Source organism: Echeneis naucrates, chromosome 18 (assembly GCF_900963305.1).
Source record: "Echeneis naucrates chromosome 18, fEcheNa1.1, whole genome shotgun sequence".
NCBI classification, from domain to species: domain Eukaryota; kingdom Metazoa; phylum Chordata; class Actinopteri; order Carangiformes; family Echeneidae; genus Echeneis; species Echeneis naucrates.
The window spans coordinates 7,056,376-7,076,947 of NC_042528.1; the positions used below are offsets into that span (position 1 = coordinate 7,056,376).

Sequence of the window (20,572 nt, forward strand, 5' to 3'; positions counted from 1 at the left end):
TGCACAACAGCATTCACTGAACTACACGCGCTCCACTGATCGCAGCGTGAAACTATTTCACCACAGCAGGGTTTGCTTTCTCTCACCAAAACCATACAAATGCAAAACAAAACGAAAATGGGGCCAAACTATCACGGAAGCCCAGGAAGACCTACATAGAGACATAATAAGTGACCAACTCATTGAAAAAAAAATTTTACACTTATTTTGAGTAAACAACAAATGGCCATGATTTCTTTTTTATACTAATTATTTCTTTTTGAGTGCCAGGTATCACTGGCACTTCATTTTCACCAATTAACATGGAGGATCATAACAACAGTAACCATGGGCATTTGCAGGACCTGGGCTTCAGGACTTTATACTCTCAATCTAGGCAGGCAAGGTGAAATCTGCATCCATTCGTCATATTTACATATGAACTAATGATTCCCCTGTGGGCTGACTGTGGCCTTCCAAATACTCACATGGAACAACCAAGGGTGATGTATAGTACTAGTGGGCAAATCAAGCTGGTGACTAACTCAGTATGATACAGAGTTTCACAGCCTAATTGCAGCTCCCAGCTGAATAGGCCATAAGCCAACAGAGACCTACTGACCTTGGTGAAAGTAAAAAAAAAAAAAAAAAGAGCCACATGCCGTTACATGACCCATTTTGTCTCTGGAAAATCTTTGCCAGACATGAAACAACTCTGAAAGGCTATTGTGAACGCGTCATATTTGCCAACAGTTACTACATGGGCACCGATGTCAGGAAAGCTGCTTATAATGCACATTGAGAATAAAGTTAACATCTGTCTCGTACCCCAGGGAGAGTCATGTTACAGAAGAATAGTTCTTTGCTGATATTTATATATGGTTGTATTTATCGGGAAACTGTACAGCATCAAACAGCCAGTTATTTCTGAAGCATAGACTTCCATTTCAACAGTTCAGTCTCAGGCTCCAACATGAAACAAACCACACGTCTGGCTGCGTACCAATGCTGGTACATATTGTCGTGTCCAACTGCATTAGCTACACCTGGAGGAAATCTGCTGTGGTGGTGGTATGTCACGCAAAGACATTGATGAAAAATAACACACCATCTTTCAAAGAAGCAGATGCTGCCCTCTTTGTTGTCTATCGCCTTCCTACCCCGTCAAAGCTAACAGCTGTTCATGTGCGGTGCACTCAAAGAGACAAGTAAAGACAGGAAACAGATAATTGACAATTTCAATCTCATTAATGATCACAGTGATAGTTGACGGAGGGGTTTTCATTGGGAAATAAGCTTATTCTGAAAGGTTCAGACGTGACTGCTTGCAATGCAAAATTATATTCCACGGCAAAACTCCTTTCCAATACTCATCTTGAAGCACCAATAGTCAATATAAAAATAATAACCGTATTCTAATATTCAAATGCCAATTTGTCAGAAGTATTGGATAGATACAAAGAACTACCACGTTCTCTCAGCTCTGTGCTGCCTCTTCCAGCTCATTGTTTTGATTTTGGTGCCTAGTTATTTTGTGTTTTGGTTCACCTTGAGCAGATTCATATAGCCTTGTTTTAATCAACAGCAGGCAAATGCTCGGGAAAACAAAAGCTCTGATGGATCTGCCTGTCTGTGGCTGTCAGAACCAAGTTAACATCTAGCTAGAGCGGAGCATTTAACGGCTTAAGAGCCAGCCATTTCCTGCAGGAGTTGGTGAAAATCCAAAAGTTGAAAGAAGAGTGAACATTGAATTTTCATCATGCAGAGAAATAACTCAAAATGAAAGCTAATGTTTCTTTTTGGCTTATGTGTCTAACCCTAAACCCGTTCATCGCGAACACACACATTTCATCTTCCGATCAAACGTGATCATTTGCCATAATTGCATGTAAAACAGATTACGAGTCAATATAATCAAGCGTTCCCTCTGTAGCAGCCACAATAAATCGGAAATCACGACATCACAAGAATTTTTAACAGTGTCTTTGCATTGCATCTTCATGACAAAACTTTCCCAAGGTTTATTAGTAAACTACAGAAAACCAGTCTGGGCCCACTGCTGACAGGATAGTACAAGTTTATAGAAGTTCTGTGACCAAGCACTGAACAATTCCTGATTCTGTAGCAGTTTTAAAACACTTTTCCTGGTCCATTTAGAGAGGTGCCAGCCAGTGATGTACCTGTAACACGTACTACAACTCCTAATTGATTTTACAAGGCAGCTTAGGCTCTAATTGCTGATTTGCCTGGGGAGATTCCTGATCCAAATAGCTTAGTAACTTCTTTTGTGGTGTGCTGTTAGGAGATTTTCATTCATCAGAGAGTAGATAGGACGAGGACAGAATGAATGCATCAAGAAACAAGCTGTGTATTACATTTAGAGTAATGGCAGATAGGAGCACCCTGACATGAGTAAATAGATCCAATACAAGCACGCTGTGTTCAACCCATATGTAAGACGAAAGTTATGTTTTGATTTTTATTTGTATGTTATGATGATGGCACAAAAAAATACTGATGTATGGATTTGTTAATAAGCAATGACATTATTGTTGACTGCAAGAATGGAAGAGCACGATAAATGAATGCAACATTGCTTTGACTCCAACCCTTCTTGAACCTGGTTCAGGTCAGAGAGAAATGAATTGGATGTTTTAGAGCAAACTACAGTATATAACCAAGTTTGACATCAAATCTAAAATACATTGTGTAACTGGATAATTACATCAGCAAGATCTAAGTGATAGAATACAGCAGTTTAAATCCAAATTTAACCAATTCATTTTCTTTCATATCACAGTATTTCCATATCCTCTCTGGGCTCAAAACCTCTATCCCTACTTGATTTTAAATTAAGCTTCTTTTGAAAACATCAATAAATTGCCTTAATGGTCATCAGTACATGCATAGTAAATTCATCAATCAGCATTAATCAGTGTGGCAGGAAACCTCTCTCAAATTCACATTATTGAACGGCCATTAAGCTTAGACAGTTCATTTTAATATCACTGCATTGAGGAATTCATACGTTACTGCAGTGAGCCAGGACAGGTTAGTCATCTGTAGCTGCTCCGTAAACAATGAGTGGAATACTGACTTTATGAAACGCTGCATTTGCCATTTCCCCTTTTATGCTCCAGTGGGTTTTGTGTGAAGGTCCAGAATTGTCCGCATTACTGGAATGTAAAAATAATTTTAGTGTAAGATTAAAAAGAATAAAACTATTCAAAAGCTGGTCCCCTAGTTATTTTTTTAGAAAATTGTACTTTTATCAGTAACGGAAAATTACAATATAAGGTAGAAACACTATAGATCAATCACTGTGACTTCATTTTTCACCGTGTAATGCTGCAGGCATATATCTATTTAATTATCCATAAAGCAGGGTATGAAAGGAAATAATGACATTTTTACAAAGCGTGGTTAAAAAGTCAAAAACTGATGTATTTTGAGTACTCGGCACAATAAATATTGTACAGAATATTCCACTGCACCAAATTAATGTTAATAATTATTATTTATTTCACGATGAGGCAATTTTAAATTGAACTCTGCAGTTCCACATTCACAGCTCTGTTTAACAGACTGTATAGCAGCTAAAACCTGATTTTATGCTGCTGTTAACATTCCCTATAACAATTTTATTAACTGACAAGATGCCAATATTGTATTTATAGTATTTTTTGTTTGTTTGATTTTAAATATTGAGATTTTTTTTTTGTTCCTATTAACATGGGGTAAAAAGTGTTGGTGGCCTGCTGCAAGAGAAAATCCTTCTGGCAGCACATAAAAGTAGTTTTGCACAGTTAGTTCTGATTTGTTGCAATGGTACACCATCCTATTCATGTGCATTTTTATTAGCTATTGTCTCTCATGAAGCCATTTTATGCACAACAGCAGCTCAGGCCCAGAATGAATTGCAACATTAAGGTAATTTCCCGGCAAATTAAATTTTCACTGTCATCATCTTTTCTTTAGTTGGTGATAGTCGATACATTTGCTGTTTTGTTTTGTTTTTTTGTTTAACCCCCCCCCAAACAAAAAAAAATACACCAACACAAAATATGTTATCAATGAAAGACCATATTAATAGTATTTTGCAACCTACTAGCCAACTAGGGCAAATTACTAAACAACTAAAGGCTATGTCAAGTAGTTTAAGAATAGTGATGTTACCTAAATATCTGGTTAAACCTATTCATGTTTTCACTAATGTATAATTAAAAACAAATGAATCTTTTAATTTTTTACAAATTCATTCAAGATGTGAAACTGAATTTATTGTATCAAATTGATAATTTTATCAAGAATTTAGACCCTTCAAAATGAAAATATTAGCTTAGTATATCTGATTCAAAAACTAAGCCGTGAGATCCAAAGGAGCCGCCTGCTGAGTTCGGAGACAAGAATGTGATCCGATCTGGGGAAGGCCAAAAATAAAAAATAAAAAAATTGCCGCATTTAGCTCCAGAGATCCTGGAAGGAGATGGGAGAAACTTGCAGAAGGACAGCTCTCCACCAATCTGGGCTTTATGGCTGAGTGCTAGACACAAGCTTCTCCTCTGTGAAAGACACATGAAAGCTCCTTGCAATTTGCAAAAAAAGCATCCAAAGGAACAAGATCCACTGACGTGATAACTGCACTGTTTGACCTCAATTCTAGGCACGGAGGAAATGAATTTAAACAGCTTTAACAAAAGGATGCTACATGACAAAATGTGAAATAAGTGAAGGGGTTTAAGTAATTTCAGAATGCGAGATACGTATACATACATTCTCAAAATGTGTAATATGTAACTTTAAATATAGCTGCACATAAGGATCTAATAGTGTGATAATGTACCAATGACACCTTAAAAATAATTCCAAATAAATCCACTGAATCAGAAAATCATGAATTTCATTTTCTAGACATAAAAGCTTCACGGTAAAATCTCAAAGGTGCAGCTTGTCTGATAGGCTCATAGATTATGTCTTGTTTTGTCCCTCATTTCCAAATCTTCTCCTCAATAACATGCGAGAACTAAACAGTTTGGGAATATAGTGGGAGTAATCTGACAGAATATATGCAGTTTCATAAGACTAGCCAGGCAGAAAATAGATTGGGGGGTGTGATTTCAGGGAGTTAGGATGGAAGTGGCAGGGGTTACAGTGAAATAATGTGTCACTCAGTGCAGACTGCTGCCTCCACAGTTAAGGCTGAGGTTTGGCCCACATGTTCTTCCATGTGATAAGAGCTGAGCATGTCTACTATTCACCTTCAGCTGCTTAAAATGTCCTCACAGAAAAACAAGAAAAAGATCATTTTACACACCTTTTCCTCATTTATTTCACCTGTAATACTGTGGTGTAGGCGCAGTCAGTCTGGATGTGCCTTGACAGAAGTGCAAGGTAATTATTGAAACATATGGATGGCAGAGCTCTCTTAACCCTCTCACTAATGATGCTTGAAGATTGCAGAAGGGCACAGGAAGGACACTTCTACCATTAACTGATAAATCCAAACCAAGATCCATGACTTCTCCGACACTTGTTGGCTAAAGAGAAGCTGTTAGAGCTTCAGACAGAAGTGAAGAAAAAGACTGACTTCCACCTTATTCATGCTCAAAGGTGTTATTCAAAATTAATAAGATTGTAATCAATTTAGGTAATGTGGAATCTGATTGATAATAAGAAAGAAAACACTTCTACATTTAAAATTTGTCAGACTGTTGCTGCCATATTATAGCAGATGGTAAAGCAACAACTGATGGACTAAGGCATCTTTGCTCTCTTTGAGGCCAACAGTAGTCGGAGTTGAACAAGAAATTATCACAATTGCTTAATCTTGCTACATCAAAGCCATTCCAATGGCAGCAGATTTAATTTCACTGTAGACGACCCACTTCAACTCGATTAACTTTCTTTGGTGAATAGGATCAGGGAAGATGCCTCCCCATAATGCCAGCTCGCTTAAGGCAATTTTTCAGCTTGGAAGCAGCACCCCTCTCTGATGTTAATGGACCCAACAATTACCCTCCCTAGTCCATGCAAAACATGCGCACATCCCCCAGGTACATCTCAGTGTGACCCAGCCAACTGGAGCTTTTATTCATGTGGTCTTGTGCCTACGGGCAAAAGTGATGCAGCTACACAATGGGCTAAAAGCTTTGGCAGACAACAAGAGTCCGCAACACAGTGGCTGTAACCGGTCCAGAAGCAGTAGTTGAAAATAGCGTCACTCCTACAGCTATATGGAGCAAGTACAGAATTCAGCTTAAATGGCCTCACAATAAATAGTGCATGGCTTTAGCATCAGGACTATTAAATACATGCAGAGGATGGATATTAAAATGTAAAGTAGACTCAACAAACATATAGCATTATGAAAAACTTATACTACATGTAGCTCCATAGGAATTTAAAAATAGACCATATTCAGTCTTATTGAGCGCCCTGATACAAACTCACTGTGCTGTTGACTTTATCTTCAGGCGGTAAAGATATATGACACCAGAGGTCCAGCTGAGTGGGTGAAACAAAGGAAAATGAAGGCCAGCAAGTACATCTGTTCAGTCATTCTAAGTGAAAGATTTTACTGCATTGTTGCCTATGGACCCCCTCAACACATTTCCCAAATGACACATAGCATACATATTTGATTGGTCCATAACACCACAGCTATTCTCACATCTATCTCTTCCAGTTGCTAATTGACACAGGAGAAAGGATCCAGCCGTTTCATTTTCTTCCCTAAACGACTATTGGACACTAGAGACCAGATGGTCTGTCTGCAAATGTCACTGGTGGCCAGTTGTTATATTTGACAATGAGGGCTGATCTGGCAACCATCAGTGCAATTTTTTTTGCTGCCTTCAAGAAGCAGCAACTGGGAAAAAAGCACTTGGATTGATTTCATCCCTCATTCAGCAAACAGCAAACATTTTTGACAAAGACATATGGTGGAGAGAAGTGCACAGCAGCAGGCTGCCCAGCCTCAAGGCTGAGCTGTTTTCACTTCGTTTCAAGCAACACGTGTGAGCAATGTATGTAATGTGTGCATGCAGGCAGCAGGCAGGCAGGCGGACGCACACTGATTTAGCTCAAACACACAGACCGAGGCAAAATCGCAAATACTCAAACTGACCCCCCATAATTTCTCACGTCTCATAACATTTCCAAATAAAATTCCCCCTTTTGCCCCATGCCAGTGTCATCAGCTTTCATAGTGTCAAACTACTTGACTCAAGGCCACAATAATTCAATGGAAGATGTTGGCTGAAGCATGGAAATAGCAAATCTGCCCCAAAATTCCACCTCAGTCATCCTGTCTTCAGGTGAACCAATCTTTAAGAAATAGAGTCTTTCACTTTCAGTCCATTTGGAATTGGGGGAACCAACCTGATGTTCAAAGTTGCTTGCTGAAGCAGAGTCCCTGTCTGGGCTTTGGCAGCTGGACTGATAGCCAGCCCTGTGGAATGGCAGCTGTTGAAGGGCTTTTTAAATTGCACTCAGGTTGATGGGTGGCTGTCAAGAGGGCAATGGACAGCGAATTTCTAAAGGGGGAGGGAAAAAAAAAAAGACGGATCAGGGAGGCAATGGGAAGAGCTCGGAGGACAGTGACCCTGACATCAAGGTGATTTTAAATATCTAAAATAGTGGGGAAAAAAATAAGTATGTAAACTGAAAGCAATGGAAAAAGTAGTGATACTAGGGAGGGGCATCGGTGACACAGAAGGGTGATGTTGGCCAGAGCAGTGTTGGAATCACTGGAGCGTGAAAGCTTGTCATTGCCAGGGTTATTTAGGTAGGCATCAAATTATCACTGTTGATCGTGTTTGATATTCCCAGACTATATTTACATGGAGCGGGATAATCTCACTTTCTTTGTTGGCTTGATCTGCTGTCACACACACAAATGGAAATGTCAAACGTCAACAGAGCTCTCATTCTCCTATTCATTGTGATCTGCGGTGGCCTTTGTGCTCATCAGGACATGTTTCTGCTGGCTTTTCCATTAAATCAATGTAAATTCATACCATTCACAAGTATTTCAAATGAAGCGACATGTGTGTTCCGTCTTTTGCCATTTACACAGCAGTGAAACATTGTGGATGCCATTTCAGCCTCGCTGGCTAATCATGCTTTGCTATTGTTGTGCTTCACGACAAATGGTATTTAATGTCTGTTTCCCCAGTTATTACACATGTTCATTTCATAAATTGAGGCTATTTTAGACATCGTCTAGAAACTACCAAGACACCCTAAAGCTGCAGCTCAGCAGACACGGCACTTATTCAGCATATTAGACTCTGAAAATCTCTGGAGTGTTAGCATTTAAATGTGGACAGTTTACAGGGGAGCAGCAGAAAATTATTTCCAACTATTCAATTAGTCCCATTAAGTTTACCATCTTAGCGCATAATGCTGAATGACTCGCAGTAATGTTTGCCATCCTAACTTTAACACAAAAGAGAGAAGAAGGCCTGAGCATCATTAAATGTCTGTTTAAGGGGAGATGTGTCACCATCAAAAGCTATTCTCTGCATTGGAATTGATTTTTTTCTCCAATCCAACATACTCACATATTCTAAAACAAACAGCTTGATTTCGCTCTGAATCCATCTGCAACCACCTGACCCTTTGAGGTTCTGATAGTACCACAGCGGCTACATTCATGGCCAATTATGAGCCATAATTCCACAAATGGCGGTACGACCTCTGACAGGTGGTTCTCTCTCTGCCTGCTGATTGCTATAACGTACCTACTAATCATTTTTCTGTATTCTCCACCAGTCAGGAAACCTTATTACTGAAAGGATATATCAGACACAATGGGGCAACAAATTTCTTCTTTCCTCCGGCTGTTCTATTTTGCACTCTTATTCGTTCACTTCTCATTTGGGCTTGCATAAGTGCATCAGATTTGCAAACTGGCAGTTTTCACACATAACAAGCTAAGATGTACAGCAATAATAAGTTCCTATTAATTACAACAATAGTTCAAAGGCATAAAGGATTTGTCATATCCAAGCAAATGACTGCACACTTGCATTGCATTCATTGAAACTGTGCACAGCACCCATAAGCTTGTGCCTAGGACGGCCGCATGATTATATGCTAGTAAAAACGGCAGCGCACTGTACATCAAACTGTAGACATTTAGTCTCAGAAACTCCATGATCTCACTTGCATTTAAACTAGGAAATAAATTCCCCTTCGGCATTTTGACAGCAGCTATTCAGATACTTAGCCGTCATACTCTGCAGTCATAGTCCTCTGCCAGAATCAATTGCGCTGGCAACCATTGCCAAGCCTGAATTTTATCTCCCAGCTGCAAAAAAAAAAATTGCAGAGCATGGAGATATGCTGTTTATCAGTCACACAACTAATTCTCTCTCCCATCTTTTCCGATTTCCTTTTTGAAAGTGAACTTGGTATTAATCTACAAGACCTTGAGGGCCACAGTCAGCAGTGACGTGTCTCTTTCTACCCCCTTTTTGGTCACTCTCTGACCTTTTGAGCGCCGCCCACGTTTTAATTAGTACTTAACTAAAAAGCTGCTCAGTGGCCCCCTAACTCCCATTTCCCCTTTGTTCTCACAACTCCTTTATGTGTGCCCCAATGAAATCCATGGGAGATACCACTTTCAAGCACTGATTGAATATCAGCGGTGAAGAGGAAGGGTTTTTTTTTTCTTTTTTTTTTACAGGCTTGGAATATTACAAGGGCTTCAGTGTCAGACACATATGCCTGCCAAATGCAATCAGTGGGTAATAAATGTTTGCCCTTTACACTATAAAAAGCAATGGCAGCACTGAATTAGTGCTCAGCTCAGGGCAGCAGATCACTACACAGTTGTAGCTGTGATTAAAATCATTTCCCAACAGCAAAATCGATTGCTTTCTTCATGCATGTTTCTTTCTCACAAATGATATCAACTTCTTATCGTCGTTATGACAGCACACATAAACTGCAATATTGTAACATGTTTTCTTTTTACCTTTGTCCTGCAGCTCTTGAACTATTGGGAAGGTTGCTTGAGTGCTGAAAGGTAAGCTTTCACAATCAGATCTGACACAAGAATCACTGTGTAGTCAACAACAAAGATGAGTCATGGCATTTTAAGCTGGGTTTTCATTTTTTGTCCAATCTCAGAATGTGTGTTAATGCTGGCTGCAGCAGAACAGCACCTCAGAGGGGAGAGTGACGGTTTCTTCCTCTTTTCTCCCTACTGTTTAATTAGCATGGTCTAAGGGACTGGGGTGCCGCTTTAGCAGTCGCGAATCCTGCTAAGCCAATAAGAACTTGTGTTCAACCACATCTGACAGAGATAAATGGCATGCTGTGACATCTCAGCCTCACCCATTATCCCTGTTACCCATGCAATATTGCAAAGTGGGAAGAATAGAGGAGCACCACAAATCTAATTGGGCATGTGGGTCATTCAGCATCAACAAAATTCTGTGTGGGTGTTTGCACTACGTTTGCACAATGTGTTTGCAAAATGAACCAGATCTGCTTGTATTAGGTTGTGTATTTGCTGATAACATAGTCAACATCTTGACCAGGCCTCATAACTGCATTGTGGAAAACTGTGGCGTAATAAGCTCTCCCAGCTGCTTTAACAATAGAAAACAGTGCCCCATATTTCATAATTGAGGTGCAGTTCATTTTCTCTATTTCCTGGGTTTGGTCAGTTGTTGGTAAATTTTTCGTTTGTGAACCTGAGCCAAAAAAAAAAAAAAAGTATAATGCAGAACTCACTGCGGCTTAATCAGCAAATATTTTGGAGCTGAAAATTTAATTAAAAGGGGGCATTTTGGGGGAAAATGTCAGAAAATTGGCCTGTCGTTGAAACCAAGGAATTGCTATTCATCCATACAAAAGACAAGATTAACATTCTACTGAATGCATCTTATCCTGCAAAATCCTGCATTAGCTAGTCCTGCATTAGCTAGAACCATGATGTCATGTCATCATACAGTTGATAACTTTTTTTTATGATCCCTACAGTAGCTGCACATGAATAAAACACTATCATACTGAGATAATTACACTAAGTGTTGCTGATGGTAACGTGAAAAATGGGGACTTGTCTGCCAAATAATCATGCATAATTGCTGAAATCATGCATATGATCTCTTTGAAAAAGAAATGGAAATCACACAGCTGGGCTGTAAGAGGGATTGATGTCCTGCACATAGCTCTTTAAGTCTAACATCAAACCTTTTTTTAATACTCAGTGCTGCTCAGTGCTAAGATCCCCCCAAAAAATAAAAAATAAAAATATAAAAGCAACTGACCTCATCAGACTGTCTCCACTGCTAACAAGGGAGCAGATTGTAGGCCTGCAAAACATTCAGTTAACATGGTGCAGTTTTACTGTTGGTTTGATAGTCGTCTCCATTAAATCTATTTCCTGTACCAAATTAACATAGAAACTGTTTCACATAATCAGTTAAATGCGATGATTATCAGCCTTCTTTTGGAATTTGGAAAGAATACTGTAAATATGGAAAATTACTGTCAGAAAGTAATGAATTGCCTCATCTATTCATTTTATATGCGTCAGAGAAGGTTGTTGAAACCGTTCTTTACGGCAAAGCATGAAGCGTACATAATGTTTCCACTATATTCAATTTAAGGTCAGTGAGACTGCAAAAAGTACTGCAATTAAAATTCAACATTTTGATTGGTTTGATGTGGTCAAAATCTCTGTCTTCTTTTTCACTTGTGCTGAGACAGACCGATGACTGACATGCACTTCATTGATATTGTGGTTTCCACAAAAACTTTGGCAGCCATTCTTATGTGTCCCGTTTCAGTGGATTATAGTAAAGGAACAGTTTGTAGCAGCAAGGGCATAATTAGTGATAGGCCTTGGACATGTCATACTCTGTTAGTCAGCCGCTTTAAGTCCTTTGTCTCGTCTCTGCTCCGAGCATTTATTCAGGCTGTGTATGTAATCGTGTATTTTTACACAACACACATGCATGTGCACAGTGCACACTCACTGTGTCTAGGATTGGATCCTGAGTTATGCCAGTAAACGCGTGCCAAAAAAGGCAAAAGATTATATAACAATGAATGTGATATTTGACCTGTTTGATAGAAAAATGCCACCACATCATTGTTTTATCCACTCCGCCATTTGTGCAGAATTTTGTCTCCATTAGGACTACAAATTATCAGTCGTCCATCCTTAAATTCATATGAACATTTGTGTTAAATCCTAAGAAATTTCCTCAAGGCATTGCTCAGATACCGCATCCATGACGTTGGTACAGACAGAACCTGAAACCATAATGCAGGCCTGAAAAGGGTTTTGTGTGATGCCAGAAAGTAAACTGGTCATTATTGTCAAAGCAGGCTTTTTGAATAGCGTGTGTCTATGTGTGTAAGGGTGTTTGGAGGTTGCAGAGGGGTTTCTCAATCTAGACTTTTTATGTGAGGGTGGATGAAAGCTGCTTTGAGGATGCAAAAGTGGGAGCAAAAGCTCTTCTGCCACCACCTTTCCTTGCCTTTCTCCAATTTACCCTCTCTCCTTCCCTCCATCCCCATCCTTTTTCATTTTCCTGCCACTCTACCCTTGCTATCTCCCCCTTGCTGCCTTTCCATAATTTTCTCCCATTTTCCCTATACATCCAACCCCCCCCTTTCACTGCCGCCTCTTTCCCCTGCCATAACTGTCTTCATATATAAACTCATCTCTTACTGCTCTTCTCTTTGTCCTCTCACTTTTCCTCTTTTTTTTTTTTTTTTCGGTCACTCCTGACCCCTCTCCTCCCTTTGTGAGACTGCAGATGGTGAAGGTCACTACCCGATGAGTGATGAACAGGCTAAGAAACATTCCTAGGGCCAGTTGTGCAGGCATTATTCGAGTCCAGTCCAGTCTTATAAATCCTATTCCCTGTAGAAAAACTCACCACACACCTCATTATAGTTTGTGGAGTTACAGCAGTGTTGCTGCTTTGTGCAACTTTAAGATGTGAATTTCTAAATGTGGAGCACAGGGTTCAGGTGTGCGCCCAGAGCCATTTTAGGGAATATTCCTTCAGCCACAACACATGGCGACTCTGCAGATAGCAACATTTGTGCCTGTGTTCTTTCATCATGCTATATTAGCTTTTAAAAAGGGGAAAAAAAACACAAACACATTGTGAACCTTTAAACTTGGATTAGCCTGGGAATGCCCAGGTTTTCACAAATGTTTGATTGGGTTGGATATTCTGAGAACTGACTGAGCAAACCCAATGTACCATCTACATCCAAGACAAATTTGATTTCAAGAACATATTCTCTGAGGTTAAAGCTAGGTATGTAATTTTCTACATGGGTACGTTTACCCGCTTGCACTTTTGCAGACTTGTTATTGTTCAATATAAACACAATTGCTGCATTATTACTCAATACCTAGATCCTTTCTATTACCAATCATCAGAGGACAGGCTTTGACTGTTGTTTATGCTGAATTCAGATACACATCAAAGTCCACTGGTTGCTCAAAGCTTTCTTGTTCTTGACTATCTTTAGTAAGACAAATTTTCTATGTATTTGGGGTAAATTAGGACTGCTTTCAAACTAACAAATATGGCTGACCGAGATAAAGTGCCGTGCTGTGCAATTCTGTTCACTGCAGCAAAAAAACATCTTTCTGCCGGAGTTAGTTCTGACATTTCATGTCCTCTCCACAAATTTGTGAACACATGGCAAGTTTCAGTGTTGGTGTAGCTAGCATTTAGTTTGCAATGGTTTTGGGAGCTCAGTGGACTTTTTAAGCCTCTAAGTATGTGTACGTAAAATATCCAAACTCAAGTGACAATTAACCTGGTACAATTTTCTACATGCCGGTTTTCACTGATGCTTTCAAATACTCAGTGGGTTTACCAGATCAATCAGTGTAGCTACGAGATTTCTCTATGGATACTTGCATACATTAAAATTACTGTGTCCACGCTAAAGCCTGGATCTCTCCCATGTGCTATACTCACTCATACCTTCAGTATAAGCAGCCTGATTGTAATTCGCTGTCTACAATTTGAAGAGCCTAGGCAGCTTGTTTGCTATTGATTTTATTTACAAGGCTTCTATATTTTACTCTGTGCAAAGCAGAGCAGTTGTTTCCAAGTGCATGCATGAATCAATGCTTCCCTGGAGCCTGTGCTGGTGGCTGCATGCAGCTCAATACCTCCAATTTATGTTTTAATTACGATGATCTACTAAGTGTTGGGAGCTTGGCCCTGCTCTCACAATCAGCACCAACAAGTCCAGCACCATGCCTTGTATTGTTCATTGAATTGTACTGTCTGTATAAGCTGAGAGTGGTTTTGACTGCATTAATCAAATTGCACTGAGACTCAACTATATTGACAGTGATGGAGAATGTAGTTGCACCTTTTGCTGTTGGGTGGGCTGAATCTAGAGGACACCTATACAATGGAAAATTTAAAGTACTTTCAATTATTTTAAGTTGGGTCATTTATTGCACAGCATGAATTATTACACGACTTGCTATCAGAAAAAAATGATCCAACATGTCAGCTCTGACAAACTTGTTTGGCGACACGGCTCCAGACTAGATTGTGTATTTATGTTTGCTCCATACTGTTTTTGTTTGCACAACAGTATATCATTTGATCGCTTGCCATTACACATGATTGCTCAACTCAGTATGCCATATAAGTGACTTCTGGCAAGCTTGAAAGCCATAAATTTTATTGACTCCTGTAATTAGGACAGATCAATAAAAGGCTCTTTTTTTCACTGCTTCCTAAGACTGCACTGGTTTCTGCAGTTTTCTTCTTTTTTTCCCTTTGCACTCACTCAATATTATGACATGAAACCACCATAAAATGCTTTATTTATTTATATATATATATTTTTTTTTTTTTTTTTTTTTTTTTTTTTTGGGGGGGGGGGGTGTGCTTTGCAAACATACATCTCAATGCAGCAACATTTTGCAGTGTCAATCTCCAATTACGAAGAAATACTATCCTATAACAGACCACCAGGGTTCATCTCTGCTTTCACATTTTCTTCCTTTGTAATTTGTTGCTGTTGTTTTGTCTTGCATCATCTGCAGATGTTCCAGTAATAATACCTATTAAAATACAGTACAGAAACGGCCGCATAGTGTGTTGCTGTCAAGCCTCTTAAGTTGATAGCTGTGTCTTCGCTCACTGCGGGAAGAATCGCTTTCTGTCAAAGAACAGCTGGTGAAGACAACATGATGCAGAGGCCATGGACGAGTGAGCCATCAAACCTCTGTCTCTGACAGTATTTTGGCAAGCCACGTTCCATAAGAGTCTGTCTCATTCTGCTCTGCTTTTATGGTGCATGAATCAATGATAATTGTGCTGTGTTCTCACATGAATGTCAGAAGTATCCCCCGTGTGGCAGCAGTGGAAAAAAAGGAGTTTGGAGGCATGGATCAAGGAATACCCACAAATTAGCATGAATGAAATGAATCACAGTTCCCCAGGGATTATGATTCATTGGCTGGAAAATGTTCTGTGCAGAAGGCATCGGTAGCAACATGTCAATATAATATAATATCAAGTATCAGCGGCTATGAAAAGCAAGGCTTCACTTTGCCAGACGTATGCCTGTAGTTGACATGGGTTGATGGAGAGGTCGCCAATGAATCTACAAGATGCTCAATACTAGCACCTGCTCCAAGCTGGTGTAAAAGGTGAATGAAAATTCCCTTCCAGGTTATTTTGTTTTTATTTTTATTTCACGTTATTGTATTTCACCCAACGTACATCATGTTCGACGCACACTGTAGATTGAACGAAACATGCTACTCACAAGCTTTCAAGCAAACACTGATCAAGTCAGAGACCAACAACCTTATCCACAGCTCCATCAGGGCCTAATGCCATTCTAAACCAAGCTGCTATTCTCCTTTCCCTTATCCCCTTTGAAAAAGCCTAGCGATTAGAAGTAGACTTAAAGTTCACTATAGCACCCCCACCCCTTACCTCACATCATCCCCACTCCCGATGGGACATTCTTGAATCCCCAAAGCTTTGGCCAGTTTATCAGCATCGGGGGATCAGGCAATCTCCCCCACCCTCTTTCTCAATGGCGAGCCCAATGTTATCCACAGTCTTTGCTGTAATCTCTTTGGTTGTCGACAGATCCAGTGAGGGGTCAGCTGTGATAACAGGATCACTCAGATGGAGACAGGGGAGGGGACCACTAAAGAAAGGGATACAGGCTAAAAAGAGACGGATGTAGGCGAGTGCAAGGCAAATTCTGGTGGGAGTTCAGACGAGGAAGACTTTTTTTTGCAGCTTAGCTAAACCGCAGGGCTCGCATGGAGTTGCGTTTGCATACAAACGCGAACTCAGCTCCTTATTTGAAGATCGTAGCCTCGGATTAATCAAAGCCACTTGCTGATTACAATGCCATGATTTTCTTCATTTTTATAGGAATATAAACTATCTTTCACTTAGGGGGACTGCAGGAACTAAGCTTATGTTTCTCTATTCGTTTGACATATGGACAAAACAATTGATCGGAAAATTGTAGAAAATGCTCAGAGAATGAATCAATAACAAAGTAATCATTAGTTGCACGCCTAATATGAGCAGCAGTCTTTGGTGCAAAATGAAATACAAGAAGCATCTGCTAAAAGAAATGGCTTTATGTTCCAACTGTTTTAGTGGAAATAATAGAAAGTCCAATATTTGCCTACAAAACTGAGTTGTATTTGACATGGCTTGATGCCTGACAGAGCAGCAAGATACTCTGACAAGGCTATTCTGGACTGTCATGCTCCGTCTGCCTCTCGCTGCTTCAACTAGCTCTCTGACCTGGCATCTTATTAAAACTGCAATCATTCAAAGAAGAAAAAAAAATGCATTGTACATATATTGTGGAAAAACTGGAAAGGTGAAAGGTCATGCAGAAGTGAGGAGCTACAGTATTAATTTTATACTTCTAGTTGACGTTGAGCAACTAACACTTGGGAGCAATTACTTATACGCCATAACACATGCTAACATATGCACAAAATCTTACATATTTCATCTGCATGTGGACACACAAACATTCAAAGATTTTCTCTACTCTGTTTTTCTGACTCTCTCTCTGACACACATACACACACACATGCTGAGAAGCAGCATGGTAGGCAGTGACACAAAGCTAATGCCTTGTCACACAGGCTGTCAGCAGATTAGCCAGTGGATTACACCCCAGCCATTAGATGTGCACAGAGCGAAAGGCCACAAACATGGCAGGGAGAGAAGAGGAGAGGAGAGAGTGAGAGAGAGTGAGACAGACCATGAGACTGGCTGTGATAAGGCAAATTCTAGCATAAAAGAAATACAGGAGAAACTAATGGAACATAAGTTAAACAACAGGAAAGGACAAAGAAAAAAAAAGTGCTGGTTAAGTTGTGCAAAGAAGGCAAAGTGACGAAAGGAAAATGTTGAAAGGCAGGATGTAAGGACAAGAGAAAAGGACTGGTTCAAGGAAAATTTCTCCTTGAACAGCTGTAACGAGATAGCCAGGGAGATGGGATAGAAAGGATAATAACAATAGTTAAAGGGGGAGACAGAATGATGTGAGAACAAAAATGGGAGAATATCTAACAGCACATGAGGGAGCAGAGAGGAGGTGGAAAAGTTCTGCAGTGTGCAGGTTAAAAAAAAAAAAAAAAAAAAAAGTGGAGAGGAGTGATGAGAGACATGACAAGGGGGAGAAAAGGGAAGAGTATGCTTGAAAAACAGAATGGGAAGGGAAGAGAGGGTAGAGGAGGGGTGGTAAGAGATGGAAATGAAAAAAACAGGTGTGGAGATTAGAGGGTAGACACAAGATGTGAAGCATCAGAGGAAAAGTATAGAGAATACTCTGCAGTACATTAAAACAAAGCATCACAGATGAGTGTCATAAATGGTAAGAAGTGGGAAGTGGACATTAATGTGGAGTAGGAGACATAAAAAGGAAAATGGATTCACAGTGTAATATGCACATTTATCCACAGCCATTATGTAATTGTCATAGTTTGGCCTCAGTGCACTTTGTCTAAGATAGGATAGACGTATCTAACTCAAATGTTTGCTTACATTTCTTGACCTGACACTAACTTTGTTAATTCCACAGAAAATACACGGGCTGTCGATGGATACTGGAAAAGACCTATTTACTTTGCTGATAGCGGAGTCTGCAGGCTGCGAAACCAAAACAATTAGTTAAGAGGCAAAAATAATTCACAGACTGTAGAGGCATCCGAGCGGCTGATTTACTGTGAGCAATGACTTTAGCATTATGTACTATCATTTGCAACATTATTTGTGTAAAAACACAATGAATGAAGCCTTATTAGTACTTCAAGTTTGACCAAAATTTGTTACTTTGGTCTTCAGAGAGAATTTGAGTTAGTGTTAATATTCAATCTTACCTAAAAGTCCATTCACCTGCCGCTCAAATGTTTGTAAACCCTAACCCATTGCCGGACTGATTTAATGAGATGTCAAGAAATTTCGCATTAAAAGGTCATTTTTAAAATATAGATATGATCCTCAATTCTAGCTGAATACCTTTTCTTGTGGAGGATAAAATAAGCCTGAGTGTTTTGTTTTGTTAGAATGAACGTTTACTCCAACTAGTGGATCAAGTTTCAAGGCTTTAGAATGTACTTGTTTTCAAAATAACCTACATATCATAATAAGAGGGATCAACAACAGAATAGAAAATTATACATGCACTTGGATTTGATGGATGACGTCAGAGACAGAAAGCACATTGTAAATGATGACAAATATGGAAACACTGCTTCCTTCTAGATGTTTCTAACAGCAGATGGCACTATTGATGGCAGCAGTGACAGAAACTTTCCAAGTGCTTGGCAGCCTAAGTTTTACCCAAAGCACTCTTATCACCATCCACTGGGTAGAGCGAAAGCCACTTCTTGCATTGGCAATAATGACACTTTATCTTTTTTTTCCTCTTTTCTTGTATTCTTTTTTTTTTTTCTTTTTTCAATCAGCCTCTGGTTCCAAGTAGAAAGGTGTCAGGCCTTCACATTTAGTGTTTCATTTTATGATAATCGACTTCATTGCCCCAACCATCATCACCACCTACAACCCCCCACCACAAAACCACTTTCCAAGCGTAATGACACATAATTGTCTGCTGAATTTTTTTGTTACAGGCTTCTTTTTAGCCGGCATTTATATACGAATGGAAGGGAAGATATCAAGTTAACAGGGGCTAATAGGAAATTCTGATATCCATTCAGATTGGGAATTGTGTTCAGAAAAGCCATGAGAGACATGCCATGTTCCGTTGACACAGAGGGTATATGTTTTGTGTAAATTGCATCTATAGTTTGAACTGTTGTTATGTTGAAGCATATTATTCCTGGTGACTGAGGTGCGAAGGGGGTCATATGTGTCTGTGTCTACATTATGTATGTACATGCATGCATGAGCACATGTTTGTGTGTGTGCATGCGTTTGACATCAAAGCTGATGTCATTCAGATCGCTTTAGCTGGTTGAGTGATTTGAACATGCTATGGAATGAGCTGATTCTCAGTGCTGGAGGGGAGGGGAGGGGTAAATGTGTGAATCCCCACAGGATATTTCAACAATGTATTATGATATGCCTTTACGCACATACAACCTCCACATAAGTACACGCGTGAACAAATGTGCACACATGTAAAGAATGAATTAAATGAGGGAAAGATCAAGATGTAGATGCAGGGAAAATTGTAGGGAGATGCAAAGGAGAGCAAGAGGTGCTCAGAGACATTTGCTTTATATTTGCACACTGATAGGCTCATAGTTCACAACCTATAAAAATTAATTCCACGCCAGCCTATCCATAGTCATCTCATGTGGGAACCATTCCACTTTTTAAACCCTCTCTCACTTAAAGGGGGCCCAGATGTAACTCAAGGGGCTGCTTTGGATTAGCCAGAGAGAAAAACTCATTTCCTTTGCCATTTTACGAGTATTTAATTTGAAACAATTAAGATATTACGGTGCTGCGGATTCACTACACAGAGTGGCAGCTGGGAGCAATCCCATAAACCCATGAGCCAGTGAATGAGGCACCTTGCCTCTCTCTTTTGCTCCACTTGCCCCCCCACCCTCTTCCATCTCCTCTCTGTTATTTCACTGAAGCATTTAGCCTAAGGCTCTGTTGAGGTGAATGTGCTACCTTTGCCTGAGCTGAGATCTTGCCACTACCGTCAATTACTTCAGCAGCTCATAAATGCACCAGTTGGCTGATGATAGAATGGCCAAATTTCCTAAGACTAAAGAGAGGAAGCAAGCACAGAGGATGTTTACCTTCTGGATGGCTTTTACATCACACCTTTTATTAAGTTACTGGATTTATAGCTTACATTACATGACTCATCTTTGGAGGAATAAATGAGAACGATGCAAACTAAGCAGGGCAGCAAACCGTAAGCCGAGATGCAGATATTCCTGCAATATATTGTGGCAGTGTGTTCAATATTATGGAAGAGCGCTTTCCACTGAGTGAACGCCTTGTCTGATGCCATTCAATTGTTTATGTCGTGGGGTTTGATGACACGGTTATTGATGGCGCTCCACGTCCTACCTGTCCTACACTTCAAGAACTTT

At 39.8% G+C, this 20,572-nt stretch overlaps 1 protein-coding gene across 1 annotated transcript in view; it reads left to right on the forward strand.

The window, feature by feature from the left end:
- LOC115059210 (receptor-type tyrosine-protein phosphatase delta) overlaps nucleotides 1–20,572 on the forward strand; it is a 199,528-nt gene that overhangs the window by 46,120 nt on the left and 132,836 nt on the right. Inside the window, exon 4 of the mRNA XM_029526854.1 lies at nucleotides 9,975–10,012. The gene's annotated coding sequence lies outside the window, so the exon portion shown is untranslated. The remainder of the gene's footprint in view (nucleotides 1–9,974; nucleotides 10,013–20,572) is intronic.